The sequence below is a fragment of the Cannabis sativa genome, chromosome 1, assembly GCF_029168945.1.
Source record: "Cannabis sativa cultivar Pink pepper isolate KNU-18-1 chromosome 1, ASM2916894v1, whole genome shotgun sequence".
In the NCBI taxonomy this organism is placed as follows: domain Eukaryota; kingdom Viridiplantae; phylum Streptophyta; class Magnoliopsida; order Rosales; family Cannabaceae; genus Cannabis; species Cannabis sativa.
The window spans coordinates 13,163,071-13,181,536 of NC_083601.1; the positions used below are offsets into that span (position 1 = coordinate 13,163,071).

The 18,466-nt window shown below is 33.2% G+C and overlaps 2 long non-coding RNA genes across 2 annotated transcripts; both read right to left on the reverse strand.

Moving 5' to 3' along the window:
• Nucleotides 1–2,685: 2,685 nt before the first annotated feature.
• Nucleotides 2,686–4,514, reverse strand: LOC133031059 (uncharacterized). The gene is made up of 3 exons (XR_009684570.1): nucleotides 4,292–4,514; nucleotides 3,362–3,403; nucleotides 2,686–2,890 (listed from the first exon to the last, which is right to left on the reverse strand). It is a non-coding gene; the product is annotated as an uncharacterized LOC133031059 (long non-coding RNA).
• A 5,556-nt stretch (nucleotides 4,515–10,070) lies between these two features.
• On the reverse strand, nucleotides 10,071–12,166 carry LOC133039935 (uncharacterized). Its single transcript, XR_009688883.1, has 3 exons — nucleotides 11,883–12,166; nucleotides 10,952–10,993; nucleotides 10,071–10,480 (listed from the first exon to the last, which is right to left on the reverse strand). It is a non-coding gene; the product is annotated as an uncharacterized LOC133039935 (long non-coding RNA).
• Nucleotides 12,167–18,466: the final 6,300 nt, after the last annotated feature.

An 18,466-nucleotide genomic window follows, 5' to 3' on the forward strand; every position in this document is an offset into this window, starting at 1 on the left:
CCTCAACAATCATTCCTAATTCCTATTAAAAAATGTAATTTTCAGTTTCCAATCAAACTATTAATCCCGCAGATAACGCTGAAGCAGTCAATTATCTCAATCTCCCTATTGTATGTAATCAAGGCGAAGCGCTCAATAATTAACTCTTTTACCTAAAGCAGTAAATCCATGAGGCATGCAATTTATTTAACTTAGATAAAGCATTGAGATTTATGGAGATAGACTAATCTAGGCAACAAATCAATGAAGCATATAATTCATTTAACCTAGGTTCTATTCTTCATCACAAATTGTAATTTGTCACAAACACTTAGAATTCTAGACTATTAGGTGAATAGTAATCCTAAGATGACGGTAGATTAAAGTAAAACCTAATTTAGCGGCCGTCTAAACAAGATTAAAACAATAATCATATTATTGAACATAGAAGAATAGAAGCAATTTGATATAATGGAAACTAAATATTAACATTCAATAATAAAATTAAGAATTCATGTTTTGGGTTTTGAAATAACCCTTAACTAAAAGAAAACTACTCAGAACTAGACATTAATAAAAATAGTAATATTTAATTTGTAGTTTTTGGATTCCCCTCCATTTGTAGTCTAAGAGGTCTTATTTATAGTAATGGGAAAGTTAGTTGAATCCTATTAGAATTAGGATTCTATTTATAGTGGATAGATAAATCCTCTTAGAATTAGGATTCTATTTATAATAGTATTAGAAAATATCTCGGATAAAGATAACTCATCTTTTAAACAAAAATAAAAAATCGCAACTCTTCTTGAAAATTTATCTTTATTTTCGCTATCATTTTTTAGAAATTTCCTGCTGCGACGACTGATAGTATTTTGGCTATAATTCTCTCAATATTGCTCGGAATTGGAAGATTCAAGATGTTCTAGAAAGCTAAGAAAGAGATCTAAAACTTTCATGTTGAGCTCCAAGTCTAATTCTGCCTTTAAGTTCGTCCGAATTTGCAATTAAGTTCGACCTTGTACAATCGAGCTCGCCGACTTCCACCAAAATATGTTAAAATTCCTCCAAAAGACTCTAAATGGATGAATAGTATTTAAAATAACCTAACAAATTAAAATCACACTAATCAATAATTTAAAGAATCAATTTAAGAATATTAATAAATAAATTAATCATATTTATAAGATAAATATGGACTCATCAGCCACATACTCAGCTTTTGTAGTTGATAGTGCCACAACAGGTTGAAGCTGAACTTTCCAGCTAACACAATTTCCTCCAATTAGAAAGAAATAGGCAGATGTAGATCTCCTATTATCCCTGTCCCCAGCATAATCTGAATCACTGTAGCCTTCTATTACAGTATTAGCATTCTGTCTATTGTAGACTAATCCAACCTTAGTTGTCCCAAGAAGATACCTGACCACCCATTTCATGGCCAACCAGTGAACTTTTCCTGGATTTGCCATGTATTTGCTAAGTACACTCATAGCATAGCCTAGGTCAGGTCTAATGCTTACCATTAAGTACATTATTGACCCTACAGCATTAGAATAGGATACATCCTTCATAGCTTCTATCTCCTTTTCTGTCTTAGGACTCTGTTCTTTAGAAAGTGTGTACTGACTAGTAATTGGTTGCTTAACAACCTTTGCATTCCTCATAGAAAACTTATCTATGATCTTCTCAATGTAGTCATCCTGTCTAAGTATTAGTTTGCCTTTATCCCTGTCTCTTAGAATAGAAATCCCAAGGATCTTGGTAGCATTTCCAAGATCTTTCATTTCAAATTCTGTCTTGAGCAGATTCTTAACCATATCAATCCTAGACCTTTCTTGGCTTATAATAAGCATGTCATCTACATAAAGCAGTAAGTAGATAACATCTTTTATAGAACTTCCCTTGTAGTACAAACAGGTGTCATGATAGCTCCTGTTAAATCCATGCTTTAGCATAAAAGCATCAAACTTCCTATTCCATTGTCTGGGAGCTTGTTTGAGTCCATATAAGGACTTAACCAGCTTGCAGACCATGTCCTTCTTTTCTTTAACTTCAAAACCTTTAAGATGTTCCATGTAGATCTCTTCTTCTAGGTCTCCATGTAAGAAAGCTGTAGTGACATCCATTTGATCAATTTCCATGTCAAATTGATTTGCTATAGATAGCATGATTCTTATAGTCTTGTACTTGGCTACTGGTGAGAATATCTCATTATAGTCAATCCCTTCTTTCTGTGTGAATCCTTTGGCTACTAACCTAGCCTTAAACCTTATAGGTTCTCCCACAAATCTGCCCTCTTTGTGCTTGTAAACCCACTTGCATGCTATTATCCTTTTCCCTTTAGGCCTTAGAACCATTATCCAGGTTTTGTTTTTCTTTAGAGAAACCATTTCCTCATCCATAGCTTTAAACCATTTCTTAGCATTAGGCCTTGTCATCTTCTTCATAAGTTTGAGGTTCTGAACTTAGTGATTTCATGGCTGACATGAAGGCATAGGCTATGTCTTCATTCCAAATATTGAAAATATACTTAGGATTAGGTTTTGGTGTCCTTTTCTCTCTTTCTCTGGTCAGTTGGTAGTCATCTAGAGCTGCAGTGGGTTGAATAATGTAACGCCCTTACTTATGTAAAATAAGATGCCATAAATAAACTGACGTTAAGATACTAATGTTGCCTTTTAAAAAAAACTAACAATTTTCAAAACATGGGTACCCAGTTGAAAATAAAGTATTACCACTTAGGGAAAAGTAATAGAAAATTTAAACGACAACATCCTCGATAAGTTTAATAAATTAAAAAAAAACTTTCAGCGGAAGATGGCCAAGACCACACGCAGTTACATGATCACACGAGATACACCCCATGCTGCCCAGACTCAACTTGTCACCGAAAGCTTACAGGCTTACTTATCTGCACATAGGGGGTAAATAAGGGGTGAGCTACAAAGCCCAGTAAGGAAAAACAAAATACTATGTACCAGCATTCACACATCATAGCACAAACATATACATCAAACATACAACAAACTAATTATAAGTATAAATAGAGGCAGCCACACAAATACTGAAATACCACACACTCACACTCCAGCTTCCATACAAATCTGGAGTGTCTTACGTTCTTAACCAGAACGCAGTACCAATAACCAGTGCACCCTTACGTACACTGCCTCACTTACCACATCACCATACATGTGTGGTTTCCAACCACTTCCAAGTACCTGGAACATGATTAAACAGCCATATACAATCCATCGACAAAACACTAATATTTCACTGAAACTATCACATTCCACAGTTTCAATACAATTTATTCAAGCAGTCATACTAGGTACTCAAACCATATAAAAAGCAAGTGTAAAGTATAATTATTTTTCCTTACCTCAACTCCGCTGTAATTAACTCCTACGATACCTTCTAGGCCCTATAACATTTAACGAAACCCTTAGTCCACCGATAAACTCAATATATTTATTACTCTTACTGTACAGCAACTTTAGCCTAGAATTTGACTTATAAAACATTTGAATTAGAAGTCCTACTGTTCACAAAGTTTTTAGTTAATTGAAAGACCTTTCTAAAGGTATAAAGATCATCAAAATCGGAGCTATAACCTAGGAGTTATGCATGTTTTCTCAAAACAGTTTCTTTAAAATTCTGGATCACGCCGATTTCTGAATACAGCCTAAAAATAAATGTTTATAAAATAGTTACACCCCGATCTAGACAATACTTTCTTCATAAAAAATGTAGCTATTTTTCTAATATTTAAAACGAGATAAAGATCTTTTAAAATGGATCAAAAGTGAGAGAGATATTGAATTTTTACTGAAGATACTTTTTCTGAAACAAAACTTAAAACGAAATATCATAACCGAGTAAAGCTACTAACTTTTGACTGGTAAGAACTCCAAATTAGGGAAAGGTTTCTTCAAAGAAAATATGGATTATTAAATTATCTTTCTAACAGTACAAGAATCGCTTGAAAATAATAGATATCGAGAGAGATATCACACTTTTACTAAGGCAATATCGAAAAGAAATTTAAAAAAAAACTGTAATTCGAATGTCAGTGTAAAACATGAATTTTTTGACATCGAAATAATCAGAATTAGGAAATAGTTTCTTTATGAAAAATGTAGAACATTAAATTATCTTTAAAACGGTACCTAGATCACTGAAAACGGACATACGAGGAGAGAGATATGGCAGTTTTATGAAAACCTATTTCTCTGGAAACGAAAATAAAACATACTTACGAAAAACCTACATCCAACCCTAACATTAATTAAGAGACAGTAAAAGTTTTTACCTTAGAAATCGAATACTGTGATAGAGGCTTCAATTTATGCTATGCTGTAATTTGGTGTGATAGAGGCTATGAGAGATTTAAGAATTATCTAAGTGGAGAGAAAGAAGTAGAGACTGAAATTTGTGTTCATCGCTTCATTGAATGGTAAAACCATATCGTATATATTCAACTGATTAGATAAAATCTAGGAATTAAAAATTTAAACACAGCTATACCTTTTATTTTTTTTTTAAGGAATAAAATATTAATTAATTACTAATATAAAATTCCTCATAATTTAAATTTAAATTCAACTAAGTCAAATATCCTAAACTAACTTCCCCATTCTTCTCTCACTCTCACGTGTCCCTCTCTCCATTCATCTATTACTATAGCCTTTATAAATATATATATATTTTATTATCAAGCTTATACAAAATATATATATATTCCTATTATAAATACCACTAGTCTTATTTATTTAATAAACCTATACGTATAAAATAGTATACTAATTTTTATCTATATTCCTATTACATGTATAACAAATCTTATCACTTAATCATACAACTATTTACTAATAACTTATTCTCTAATATAATTAATATAAATTAATACTTAATCTAATTAACTATATAATTGTACTTAGCAAATACTAATAATATTCATATTTTATTTAATGCAACAATAACATATCAAAACACACAATAATATACCAAAAATAATATACTTGTACTGGATATTACATTCTACCCTCCTTAAAGGAAATTTCGTCCTCGAAATTAGACTTACCAAAAAGTTCGGGGTACTGTTCTTTCATGTCTCCCTCCATTTCCCACGTTGTCTCCCTTTCTGAACGGTTGCTCCACAGAACTTTTACTAGAGGAATACTTTTGGACCTTAACTCCTTCGTTCCTCTCTCTATAATGCGAACTGGTCGCACTTCATAACTCAAGTCCTGCTTTAGCTCCATTCTTTCATAGTTCAAGACGTGTGATGGATATGACACGTATTTTCGTAGCATAGAAATATGGAACACATTATGCGTCTCAGCTAATACTGGTGGCGTGCCGCCGATAAGCTACCTGTCCCACTCTGTCCAATATCTCAAAAGGACCTATAAATCTTGGACTTAGCTTTCCTCGCTTTCCAAAACGCATAACCCCTTTCATAGGTGACACTCGAAGGAACACTTTATCACCCACTGCAAATTCCACATTCCGTCTCTTTGCGTCGGCATAACTTTTCTGGCGGCTTTGTGCAGTTACCATTCTATTTCGAATCTTTTCTACCGCTTCAGTGGCCTCTCTTACTAGGTCTGGGCCTAAGTATCGCTTTTCGCCAACCTCATCCCAGTGTAGTGGTGATCGACACTTCCTCCCATACAACATTTCATAGGGTGCCATCCCTATTGTAGATTGATAGCTATTGTTGTACGAGAACTCCATTAGTGGCAAATAGTTACTCCAGTTACCTGGGAAATCCAACGCACAAGCTCGTAGCATGTCTTCTAGTATTTGAATAGTTCGTTCCGATTGTCCATCAGTTGGAGGATGGAATGCTGTACTCAACTTCAGTTTTGTGCCCAAAGCACTTTGCACACTTTCCCAAAACTTAGAGGTAAAAACTGAACCTCTATCAGATACAATGGTCTTTGGGACTCCGTGTAGCCTTACAATTTCTTTTACATACAGTTCAGCATATTGCTCTGCATTGTAATTAGTGCGCACAGGCAGAAAATGTGCTGATTTAGTAAGTCTGTCAATAATCACCTGCATTTAATCTTGTTGTTTGCTAGTCTTCGGTAACCCTGTCACAAAATCCATAGCAATATCTTCCCATTTCCACTCGGGAATATCAAGAGATTGCAACAGCCCTCGCAGTCTCCGTGTTCGGCCTTAACTTGCTGGCAGGTAAGATATTTTGCTACAAATTCTGCTATATCATTTTTCATACCCGGCCACCAATACCTACCTTTCAGATCATTGTACATTTTGGTTGATCCTAGGTGTAAAGAATAGGGTGTAGTGTGCACCTCTTGTAAGATTTTTGATTGCAACTCCGCTTTCTTAGGTACACACACCCTTGCCTTGTATAGTAGAATACCTTCTTCATTAACTGAGAAGTCCCCGGCTTTCCCATTTTGTAGTTTGACCCGCTTCTTGATTAAAAACTCATCTTGGGCTTGTTCTTCTTTGATATTCTCTAATAAATTTGATTCAATTGTGAGGTTAGCTAGCTTTCCTGTTACTAACTCTATTCCAGATCTCTCGATTTCCTGTTGCAACGGCACTTTTAATGCCCTTAACATTGATAAGCTTGCATAGTGGCGTCTGCTAAGTGCATCCGCCACTACATTAGCCTTTCCAGGATGGTATAGTATCTCACAATCGTAATCTTTTACCAGTTCCAACCACCGCCTCTGTCTCATGTTGAGCTCTTTCTGCGTAAAGAAGTATTTTAGGCTTTTGTGATCTGTGTATATTTCACACTTCTCTCCATAGAGGTAGTGCCTCCAGATTTTCAATGCAAAGACCACTGCTGCCAACTCTAAGTCATGAGTTGGGTACCTTGTCTCATACTCCTTTAGCTGCCTAGAGGCATAGGCTACCACCTTCTCATTCTGCATCAACACACAACCGAGCCCTTGCTTTGATGCATCGCAATATACTACAAATTTGTCTTTGTTAGTTGGAACACACAGGACGGGTGCTGTTATGAGTTTATCTTTCAATGTCTGAAAGCTTTCCTCACATTTATCTGTCCATGCAAATTTTTGTTGCTTTCGAGTCTGATTCGTCAATGGTGTGGCTATTTTTGAGAACCCTTCAACGAATCTCCTATAATATCCAAATTAGTCCGAGGAAACTCCGAACCTCACTTGCGGTTTTTGGTTTTGGCCAGCTCTTCACTGCTTCAATTTTCGCAGGGTCCACCTCTACCCCATCTTTGGACACTATATGGCCTAGAAACGCCACTTTCTCCAACCAGAACTCACACTTTTTGAATTTGGCATACAATTGGTGCTCTTTGAGTCTGCTTAGAGTTAGCCTTAAGTGCTCCTCGTGCTCTTCCATTGTCCTTGAATAAATGAGTATGTCATCAATGAATACCACAACAAACTTGTCAAGATATTCCTTGAATACTCTATTCATTAAATCCATGAAGGCTGCTGGGGCATTGGTTAACCCAAATGACATCACTAGAAATTCATAATGCACATACCGTGTTCGAAATGCCGTCTTTGCTATATCTTCCTCTCGGACTTTCAATTGGTGGTACCCAGATCTCAAGTCGATCTTTGAGAAGACGATCGCCCCTTGTAACTGATCAAACAAATCATCGATGCGAGGCAAGGGATACTTGTTCTTTATAGTCACTTTGTTCAGCTCTCGATAGTCTATACACATCCGCATACTACCGTCCTTCTTCTTGACGAATAACACTGGCGCACCCCAAGGTGAGTAACTTGGTCTAATGAACCCCTTGTCTAAAAGATCTTGTAGTTGAGCCTTCAATTCCTTCAATTCATTGGGAGCCATGCGGTATGGAGCCCTCGAGATTGGTGCTGTGCCTGGCACTAACTCAATCACAAATTCTATCTCTCTATCTGGGGGTAGCCCTGGTAGGTCTTCCGGAAAAATTTCTTGGAATTCACATACTATGTGGACATTCTCTGGCTTGAGGGTGGTTTCTCTTGACTTGTCTACTATGCTGGCCAAGTATGCTTGACATCCTGCACGTATCATCTTTTGTGCCTTCAGGGCTGTAACTAGTGGTAAGCTTGACTTGACTTTGATTCCTTCAAATATGAATGCCTCTCCAGATTCAGGGGTGAAAGTCACTGTCCTCTTTCGGCAGTCTATTGTTGCTCCATGTCGTGATAGCCAATCCATACCCAAGATAAGATCGTAATCCTACATCTCCAGCTCTATCAGATCTCCACTAAGTTCCTTGTCTGCAATCCTTATTGGCGCATCCCGCACTCCTCTAGATGATATCATAACCTCGCCCGAGGGCAACTCCGTCGTGAACTTATAACTAAAGTTTACATACGGTAGTTCTAACTTATCTATCATCTTTAAAGCAATAAATGAGTGCGTAGCTCCAGAATCAAATAAAACAGTACATAGTTTTCTAGAGATAGAAATCTGACCTGCAACCACAGTGTTACTAGTCTCAGCCTCCCCTCTGGTTAGTGCAAATACTCGAGCTGGGACAAGTTTGTCATCCTTGAGTTGATCACCCTTTTGTGGACAGTCTTTCTTATAGTGGCCTGTTTGCCCACACTTGTAACAAGTCTTGCCTTTCAGTCGACATTCTCCCGGATGCTTACGACCACATGTTGGGCATAGGGGGTACTCCACATATGGCTTCTTCCCTTTGTAGTCATTGGACCCTATCTTGTTTCTCTTGTCGGCTTCGTTGTGTTGGTTACTTGCGCTTCCTTTTGTTATCACCACCTCCATTACCGGCCTTTCGGCCTCCCACCTTGCCGTATTGTCTTTCTCGTATACGACTTTCACACAACTCGGCTTCTAGGGCTTTTTCCAAGCACTCGGCATACGTGGTTGCCCTTCCTCCTGACATCGCTATGTCCTGACTTATTCGGGAGTCGAGCCCTTCAGTAAAACGATGAATCCTCAGAAACTCAGTAGGAACCAGATCTGTGGCAAACTTTGCTAATCTGTCAAATTGGCGAGCATACTCTGTAACTGTAGACTTACCCTGCCACAGGTTCGTGAACTCATTAACTCTAGCTGAGCGTATTGCTTCACTGTAGTATTTTTTGTTAAAAACTTGTACAAAGTCAGACCAGGTCATTGCGGCCACATCCCGTGTTTGTTTAATAACATCCCACCAGATGCGGGCATCCTTTTTCAATAAACTAGCAGCACAAGCTACACTATCTCCGTTACCGAGCCGCATGTACTCAACAATACCTTCCACTGTTCTTAACCATTCCTCAGCTTCCATTGGATCTGAGCCCCCTTCAAAATTTGGTGGGTGTTGCTTGCGAAACCTTTCATATATTGGTTCCCATCGACCCTCCGGCACAGGCATGTACTGCACCGGCAAAAATCGATGTTGTCCTTGATTAGGTTGTTCTTGACGGTTGTGAGCCTCTTCATCTCGCTTCCTAATTTCTTCCCTGAGACGAGCAACTTCTTGCGCCAAATCTTCTTGTTGTGGTGGCACCACTACAGGGGCGTTTTGGTGTTCTTGACCAACTACCCCAGCAGGGACTTCGTGGTTGCCCCCACCTTGACCTGGTTGTTGTCCATTTACAGGGGCATTTTGATTCTCCTGGATCACCCCCTCGGCAGGGACATGCTGGTTTCCCCTGCCTCGACCGCGACCTCGACCGCGAGCACTTCCTCGCCCTCGACCTCTAGCTCGGTCTCTTACAGCCGCTCTTTCATTCAACCGGGTTGATCTTCTGGGTTCACCGTTTTCCATCAAATCCCTTAACTTGTTCTTCAAAAGAAAGGAGATGGTAGCGGTGAGAAAAATAACGAAAAATGTATCTCACTCAAAAATGAAATATCTATACACTAAATTATATAAACTTAAAAAAAACGTAAATCATCAAGCAACAATTCACCATGTAAAATAAATAAATAAATAAATAATCTTCACTCATAAAAAAAAATTACACTAATAAGAAAATTGTTTGAGTTATACTAAAATTCTAACTCCGAAGAATCAGTTAATTGTTTCGATTAACCATACCCTAAACTTCTAGCTAACTAAAGGAAAATTAAAAGATAAAGACTAAACCAAATTTAACATATAAGACATAACATATATAAAGCATACATACTTGATGACAAGTTGATCCTTTGCAGCGATGGTGTGTATGTCGCGTGAATTCAAGATCAATGTAACTGTGGCTCTGGTACCATTTGTAACGCCCTTACTTATGTAAAATAAGATGCCATAAATAAACTGGCGTTAAGATACTAATGTTGCCTTTTAAAAAAAACTAACAATTTTCAAAACATGGGTACCCAGTTGAAAATAAAGTATTACCACTTAGGGAAAAGTAATAGAAAATTTAAACGACAACATCCTCGATAAGTTTAATAAATTAAAAAAAAAACTTTCAGCGGAAGATGGCCAAGACCACACGCAGTTACATGATCACACGAGATACACCCCATGCTGCCCAGACTCAACTTGTCACCGAAAGCTTACAGGCTTACTTATCTGCACATAGGGGGTAAATAAGGGGTGAGCTACAAAGCCCAGTAAGGAAAAACAAAATACTATGTACCAGCATTCACACATCATAGCACAAACATATACATCAAACATACAACAAACTAATTATAAGTATAAATAGAGGCAGCCACACAAATACTGAAATACCACACACTCACACTCCAGCTTCCATACAAATCTGGAGTGTCTTACGTTCTTAACCAGAACACACTACCAATAACCAGTGCACCCTTACGTACACTGCCTCACTTACCACATCACCATACATGTGTGGTTTCCAACCACTTCCAAGTACCTGGAACATGATTAAACAGCCATATACAATCCATCGACAAAACACTAATATTTCACTGAAACTATCACATTCCACAGTTTCAATACAATTTATTCAAGCAGTCATACTAGGTACTCAAACCATATAAAAAGCAAGTATAAAGTATAATTATTTTTCATTACCTCAACTCCGCTGTAATTAACTCCTACGATACCTTCTAGGCCCTATAACATTTAACGAAACCCTTAGTCCACCGATAAACTCAATATATTTATTACTCTTACTGTACAGCAACTTTAGCCTAGAATTTTACTTATAAAATGTTTGAATTAGAAGTCCTACTGTTCACAAAGTTTTTAGTTAATTGAAAGACCTTTCTAACGGTATAAAGATCATCAAAATCAGAGCTATAACCTAGGAGTTATGCATGTTTTCTCAAAACAGTTTCTTTAAAATTCTGGATCACGCCGATTTCTGAATACAGCCCAAAAATAAATGTTTATAAAATAGTTACACCCCGATCTAAACAATACTTTCTTCATAAAAAATGTAGCTATTTTTCTAAGCTTTAAAACGAGATAAAGATCTTTTAAAATGGATCAAAAGTGAGAGAGATATTGAATTTTTACTGAAGATACTTTTTCTGAAACAAAACTTAAAACGAAATATCATAACCGAGTAAAGATACTAACTTTTGACTGGTAAGAACAACGAATTAGGGAAAGGTTTCTTCAAAGAAAATATGGATTATTAAATTATCTTTCTAACAGTACAAGAATCGCTTGAAAATAATAGATATCGAGAGAGATATCACACTTTTACTAAGGCAATATCGAAAAGAAATTTAAAAAAAAACTGTAATTCGAAAGTCAGTGTAAAACATGAATTTTTTTGACATCGAAATAATCAGAATTAGGAAATAGTTTCTTCATAAAAAATGTAGAACATTAAATTATCTTTAAAACGGTACCTAGATCACTGAAAACGGACATACGGGGAGAGAAATATGGTAGTTTTATGAAAACCTATTTCTCTGGAAACGAAAATAAAACACACTTACGAAAAACCTACATCCAACCCTAACATTAATTAAGAGACAGTAAAAGTTTTTACCTTAGAAATCGAATACTGTGATAGAGGCTTCAATTTATGCTATGCTGTAATTTGGTGTGATAGAGGCTATGAGAGATTTAAGAATTATCTAAGTGGAGAGAAAGAAGTAGAGACTGAAATTTGTGTTCATCGCTTCATTGAATGGTAAAACCATATCGTATATATTCAACTGATTAGATAAAATCTAGGAATTTAAAATTTAAACTCAGCTATACCTTTTATTTTTTTTTTTTAAGGAATAAAATATTAATTAATTACTAATATAAAATTCCTCATAATTTAAATTTAAATTCAACTAAGTCAAATATCCTAAACTAACTTCCCCATTCTCCTCTCACTCTCACGTGTCCCTCTCTCCATTCATCTATTACTATAGCCTTTATAAATATATATATATATATTTTATTATCAAGCTTATACAAAATATATATATATTCCTATTATAAATACCTTTAGTCTTATTTATTTAATAAACCTATACGTATAAAATAGTATACTAATTTTTATCTATATTCCTATTACATGTATAACAAATCTTATCACTTAATCATACAACTATTTACTAATAACTTATTCTCTAATATAATTAATATAAATTAATACTTAATCTAATTAACTATATAATTGTACTTAGCAAATACTAATAATATTCATATTTTATTTAATGCAACAATAACATATCAAAACACACAATAATATACCAAAAATAATATACTTGTACTGGATATTACAAATAACCTCCTTTTCATCTCTCTGTTGCTCTTCATTCTGTGTCTCTTCTCTGTTAGAGCTTTCTGTATGTTCCACCTGATCCTGATCAGGTTCATTTCTAGCTGGTTCCATCTGATTTATATCAGGTTCTTCTTGATCATCTAGCCTCCATGGAGTAGGGTCAAACTGTATTGTACCTGCATGGTTAGTTTCTACTGTACCTGCAGGGTTAGTCTTAAGTAAACAAGGACATTCATTTTCTTTAAAAATAACATCCCTGCTAATAATAGTTTTAAATCCACCCTTTTCTCTTAGCCAGATTCTATAGCCCTTAACTCCTTCAGGATATCCTAGAAACACTCCTTTAATAGCTCTAGGTTCAAGCTTACCAACACTTTGGTGCACAAAAGCACTACAACCAAATACCCTTAAATTTGAGAGATCAGGTGGTTTACCAGACCACCTTTCCTCAGGTGTTTTGAATTCAATAACACTTGAGGGACATTTGTTTATTAGATAAGCAGATGTCATGACTGCCTCTCCCCAGAAACCATGGGACAAACCAGATTGTATTAACATACATCTGGCTTTGTTCAGAATGGTTCCGTTCATCCTTTCTGCAACACCATTTTGTTGTGGTGTTAGCCTGACTGTTCTATGCCTTTGAATACCTGTTTCTCTGCAAAACATATCAAATTCATTGTTGCAAAATTCCAGACCATTGTCTGTCCTTAGGTTTTTAACCCTTCTGTTAGTAAGATTTTCAACAAGTATTTTCCAGTGTTTAAACCTTTGAAAAGCATCATTTTTATTTTTAAGTAGAAAAATCCATACTTTTCTAGAAAAATCATCAACTATAGACATAAAGTAGGTATTACCTCCATGAGTTGGTGTCTTTTCAGGGCCCCATAAATCTGAGTGTATATAATCCAATATACCTTTAGATTTATGTGTCTCTATTTTGAACTTCAGCCTGTGATGTTTTCCAAGTATGCAATCCTCACAAAATTCCACCTTGCTGATTTTATCTTTGCCTAGCAATTGTTGTTCATTGACAATTTGCAACCCTTTTTCTGCTAAGTGTCCAAGTCTGTTGTGCCATAGAATTGCTTTAGCATCTTCTGGACTTTGCAAAATGTTGTTCTGTCCAACTGTATTGTTGCTTCTAGCTATAGGTTCCCCTATCATGTAGTATAGGCCTTCCTTCTTGACTCCTTTAATAATGGTCATAGATCCTTTGCAAATTTTCATTTGTCCATCTTTGATTTTGCTTCCTATTTTCAAATCATCTAGCACACTTAGTGAAATAAGATTTCTAGACAAGTCAGGTACATATTTTACCCCAGTTAGTGACCTAGTGACCCCATCATGCATTTTAAATGCCACTGTTCCTGCCCCTTTAATTTCACAGCTTTGGTCATTCCCTAGGATCACTTTTCCTTTAGTAGAGTCCCTGAAAATAGTCAAAATAGATCTATTATTAGTCATATGAAATGTACAACCTGAGTCATGTATCCAATCATCTTTAAAAGATGATCCTGCAACATAGACCTCCCCATTTTCATAACAGTCACTGAAATTTGCATTTTGGTGATCTGTTTTACTCTTAGGGTTTCTGGAATCTGAGTTGTAGTTAGTTCTTTGCCCATTGAACTTGTTCTTTCTGTTTTTGTTCAAGAAATAGCAGTCTTTCTTGAAGTGTCCAAGTTTCCCACAGTTATAGCATCCTTCTGTGTCTTGTGGCCCTTTAGAATTAGATCTCCCTTTGTTTTGTCCTCTGTTTGGACCCCTGCTATGGCTTTGACTCCTTCCCTTTCCATGCCAAGGCTTCTTCTGAGTAGATCTACCTCTACTCAGATTTAGTTCACCATTAGAGCCACCATTTCTTTCTGACTTCATCTCTAAGTCCTTAGATTTTAAGGCAGAGATAACCTCATCAAGAGTGAAAGAGGTTCTTCCATACTTAATAGCTGTTCTCACTTCTCTGTAAGTTTCTGGTAGTGAATTAAGTATGATCATGGCTTGGTTCTCATAACTGAGAGCCTCATTCTCCCCTGACAGGCACTACATGCCTGTCAGGACTTTGGTTTTACAATATTTTGGTTAGAATAACTAGCAATTTTGCCTGCTGAACTTTCGACACTACCAGATCTTGCCCCCTAAAATATATGGCTTGTTAAAAATACCATCTAAAATATAACAGTTACATAATTATGCAATTTCTATTAGGTTTCGTTTCTTTTACCGTTAAAAATTAGTATTTTTACCCCCTCAACTTTGACCGATACAAAATTTCACCCCTTTTATTAGAAAAAATAAAAATTTGATAACAATTTTAAATTAATTAACAAATATTAAGTTTACTTAAGAAACCTAAAGTATTCTTAAGAAAAATATTTTTCAAATTTTATTTTATTTATAAACACGTATCTTAAAAAAATAACACTAAAATTATTAAAAATCCAATATATAGTTTAAACAAACTAATATTTTTTGAAGAAAAATCAAAATTATTTATATTTATAAACTAATATCTTAAAAAAAATAATAATTCAAAATTGAATAAAAAAATAAAGTTATTTTGGAAAAAATAAGTTAGAAATTAAACTAAAGAAATATTATGTTTACTTAAACAAATCTATATTTTTGGAGAGAGAGAAAAATAAACTCAAACTTGTTCCCCTAAAATTTATTTTTTACAAAAATTAAATTTTTAATATATATTTTTTGTATCTAAATGGAATTTTAATAAAATAAATAAATAATTTTTAAATCTCTTAATTGTTTTTAAAATTTTAATGTCTTTTTTAATTTTCTAAATCATTCAAAATGATTTTATTTTAAGATCTAAATTAATTTTTAAGATTTACTAAAAAAAAAATTGAATTTTCCTCGTTTTTATTTTGAAGGGGTACGATTTAATAGTTGTCAAAGTTTAGGGGATAAAATTGTTAATTTACAAAGATACATCAGCATTTAAACGAAATAATAAGAATGAACCTAAAAGAATGACTAAATTTTTGTAAATGTAAAAATTCAACAGGAATTCTTAACAAATCGTATATTTTAGGGAGCAGAATCAATATTGTCGAAAATTCAAGAGGTAAAAGTACTAATTATTTTTAATATTATATTTTGCTTAAATTTTGTAATTATATTCCAATGCATAAGGTGTCTATTGACACTCAAAAGTCAACAATTTTTTTATTGAAACTATATAAAATAATTATTTCAATGAATAATAAAATATTAAAACACTTTTAATTAATAAAAATTATTAATTAGTAGCAAATGAGTAAATAAAAAATGTAATATTAATTATGGTGGAAATTTAGCTCATGTTATATTTTATGCTAAATTTTATTAGAGCTTTATTTTTTTATGTTTAATTTTTTTGACGTGGTTAACTGAATCATACATGAATTAACGATGCAACAATTCACAATTGGTGGTAGAACCTCCTCGAACCAGGATAGCTCATCGTCTAACTGAAGAGCATGCTTTTCCAAACCATGAGCTGGATAATTCTTATTGCAAGCTACTTGTGACAAAACTATCTCCAGAAATTTAGACCATAAAGTTATAACATCCTTAAATAGCACCCCCAGCTCATTGAAGAACACCCTTCCATTGTTGGTAGCTATCACCAAAGTTTCAGCTTGTAATATTGAGTAACTACTTGAAAAACCTAAAAAAACAACACAAAAAAATAAGGAAAATTTACATCTAGAGCCTTATATTGTATCTAATTTTCACAAATAACGTGGCTTTTAAAATTATCAATATTATTGTTTTATTTGTACCGTTTTTAATTTAATTAAGTTGTTTTTAATTTATGTGTTGCAAGCTAATGTCATTTGTCTACGTCTATCACGTCAATCAGGTTTTTTCATTTTTTTTTCTTTTGTTTTTTGGGAAATCCATCACGTCAATCAAGTTGAGCATCAATACATAATAAATAAAAGTCTAGAGTGAGAGTTTATTTTTCTCTTTATTACTCATATTTTTTTTTTTTTTGTCTTTTATATGTTCCATATTATGAGTATGAATTAATAATTTCTTCTCTCTATATTGTTTTTCACTTTTATTTTTTTTTTTTACAAATACATATGATGATTTTGATATTTTAAAAGTATAAGTATCTTTAATGTTATCGATACAATTAATCATTTGATATTTTAAAAATAGACTAATTAGTTTGTTATTTTATAGGCATACATGATGATATGTGTTTGAAAAAATAAATTGTTATTCCAATATACGAACAATAAATTAATAAGTTTATTAGTGTATATCATCATTTTTATTAAAGTTTACTATGTATTGAAAAAAATTCTAATAAACAGAAACTAGTAGGTTTATTGACATATATAATGGTAGGCTATATAAAATGAAATGAATTGTTATTCCAATATACGAAAAGAAATAAAAATTTATTTTAATATGCCAAAATAAACTAATAGATTTATTAGTATATACGATAGTATAGGCTATACGAAAATCCTATTATATAAACAAAGAATGAAAATTTATTTTAATATGTCAAAATAAACTAATTTATGAGTATAGGCGTAGTATAGTCATATATGCCAAATAAACTTATGTGCAAGACATTTCATGTGAACAAGGTATTTCATCATATTCAATTTGACAAGTGCATATATTGTTATCCAAGTTTACTATGTAAGACAAGTTACAGTCATGTACTGATTTGATGTTAGTTTGTTTTTTAGTAGCACACATTGTGTTTGAAATAAAAATTGAATTGTAGTTCCAATATACGAAAAATAGAGTAATAGGTTTATTGGCACATATTATTATGTTTGATTATAGTTTACTCTGTATTGAAAAATATAAAATGTTGTTCCAACAAACAGAAACTAGTAGGTTTATTGACATATTAGGCTATATGAAATGAAATAAATTGTTGTTCCAATATACGAAAAAAAAATAAAAATTTGTTTCAACATGCCAAAATAAACCAATAGATTTATTAGCATATACGATGGTAGGCTATAAGAAAAATGTAAACAAAGAATAAAAATTTGTTTCAATATGCCAAAATAAACTAATCCGTTTATTTAGCATATATGAGTATAGGCATATTTGATTATAGGATTTTTGGTATGATCATCTTTTTAATTTAAAATTGATGATTTTATCAAAAGTAACTAATTAGTATCTTATCGAAATCATAATTAATTTGTCCAAAAAATGTGTCTTATTAGTAACGATTTAAAAGTTACTATAATTTCATTTTTTTATTTAACTAATCAAAATGCATGTATTAATTTATATTTAAAAAAATATGGGTGACTTAAACATTTATGATATATATTTTTTAAAAATACAGTTTACTAAAATGATAGCTTACTGGATGACAACTCATTATTTTTCAAAAATAAACTTGAAAGTTACTCAAATGTATTAACATAACTTAAATAATTAATTGATTATTAAAGTGTATACATGTAAGTTATAGTAACACATTAGTATATCTTATTGTAACACATTAGTTTTTTAAATAGTATGGAAGGTAACATAAATATTGTTACACAAAAAAAAATTAAAAGTATATCTTAATCAACATAATATAAACTAAAAATAAACATATAGTTTAAAATAACTAATCCAAAAATTAAAGATTGTCTATAAGAGATATTTATATTTAAAGTGGATCATTTTATAAAAAGTAACTAATTGGTATATTATTGAAATCATAATTAATTAAAATATTACTATAAAGTATATTAAATAAAATTATTTCAAATTTATGCTTATTTATTAAACTATATGAAAACTAATTAGTTTCTACTGTAAACTTAAAAAGTAACTAAAAATATAACTTTAAAATAACTAATTAGCAATTTCTT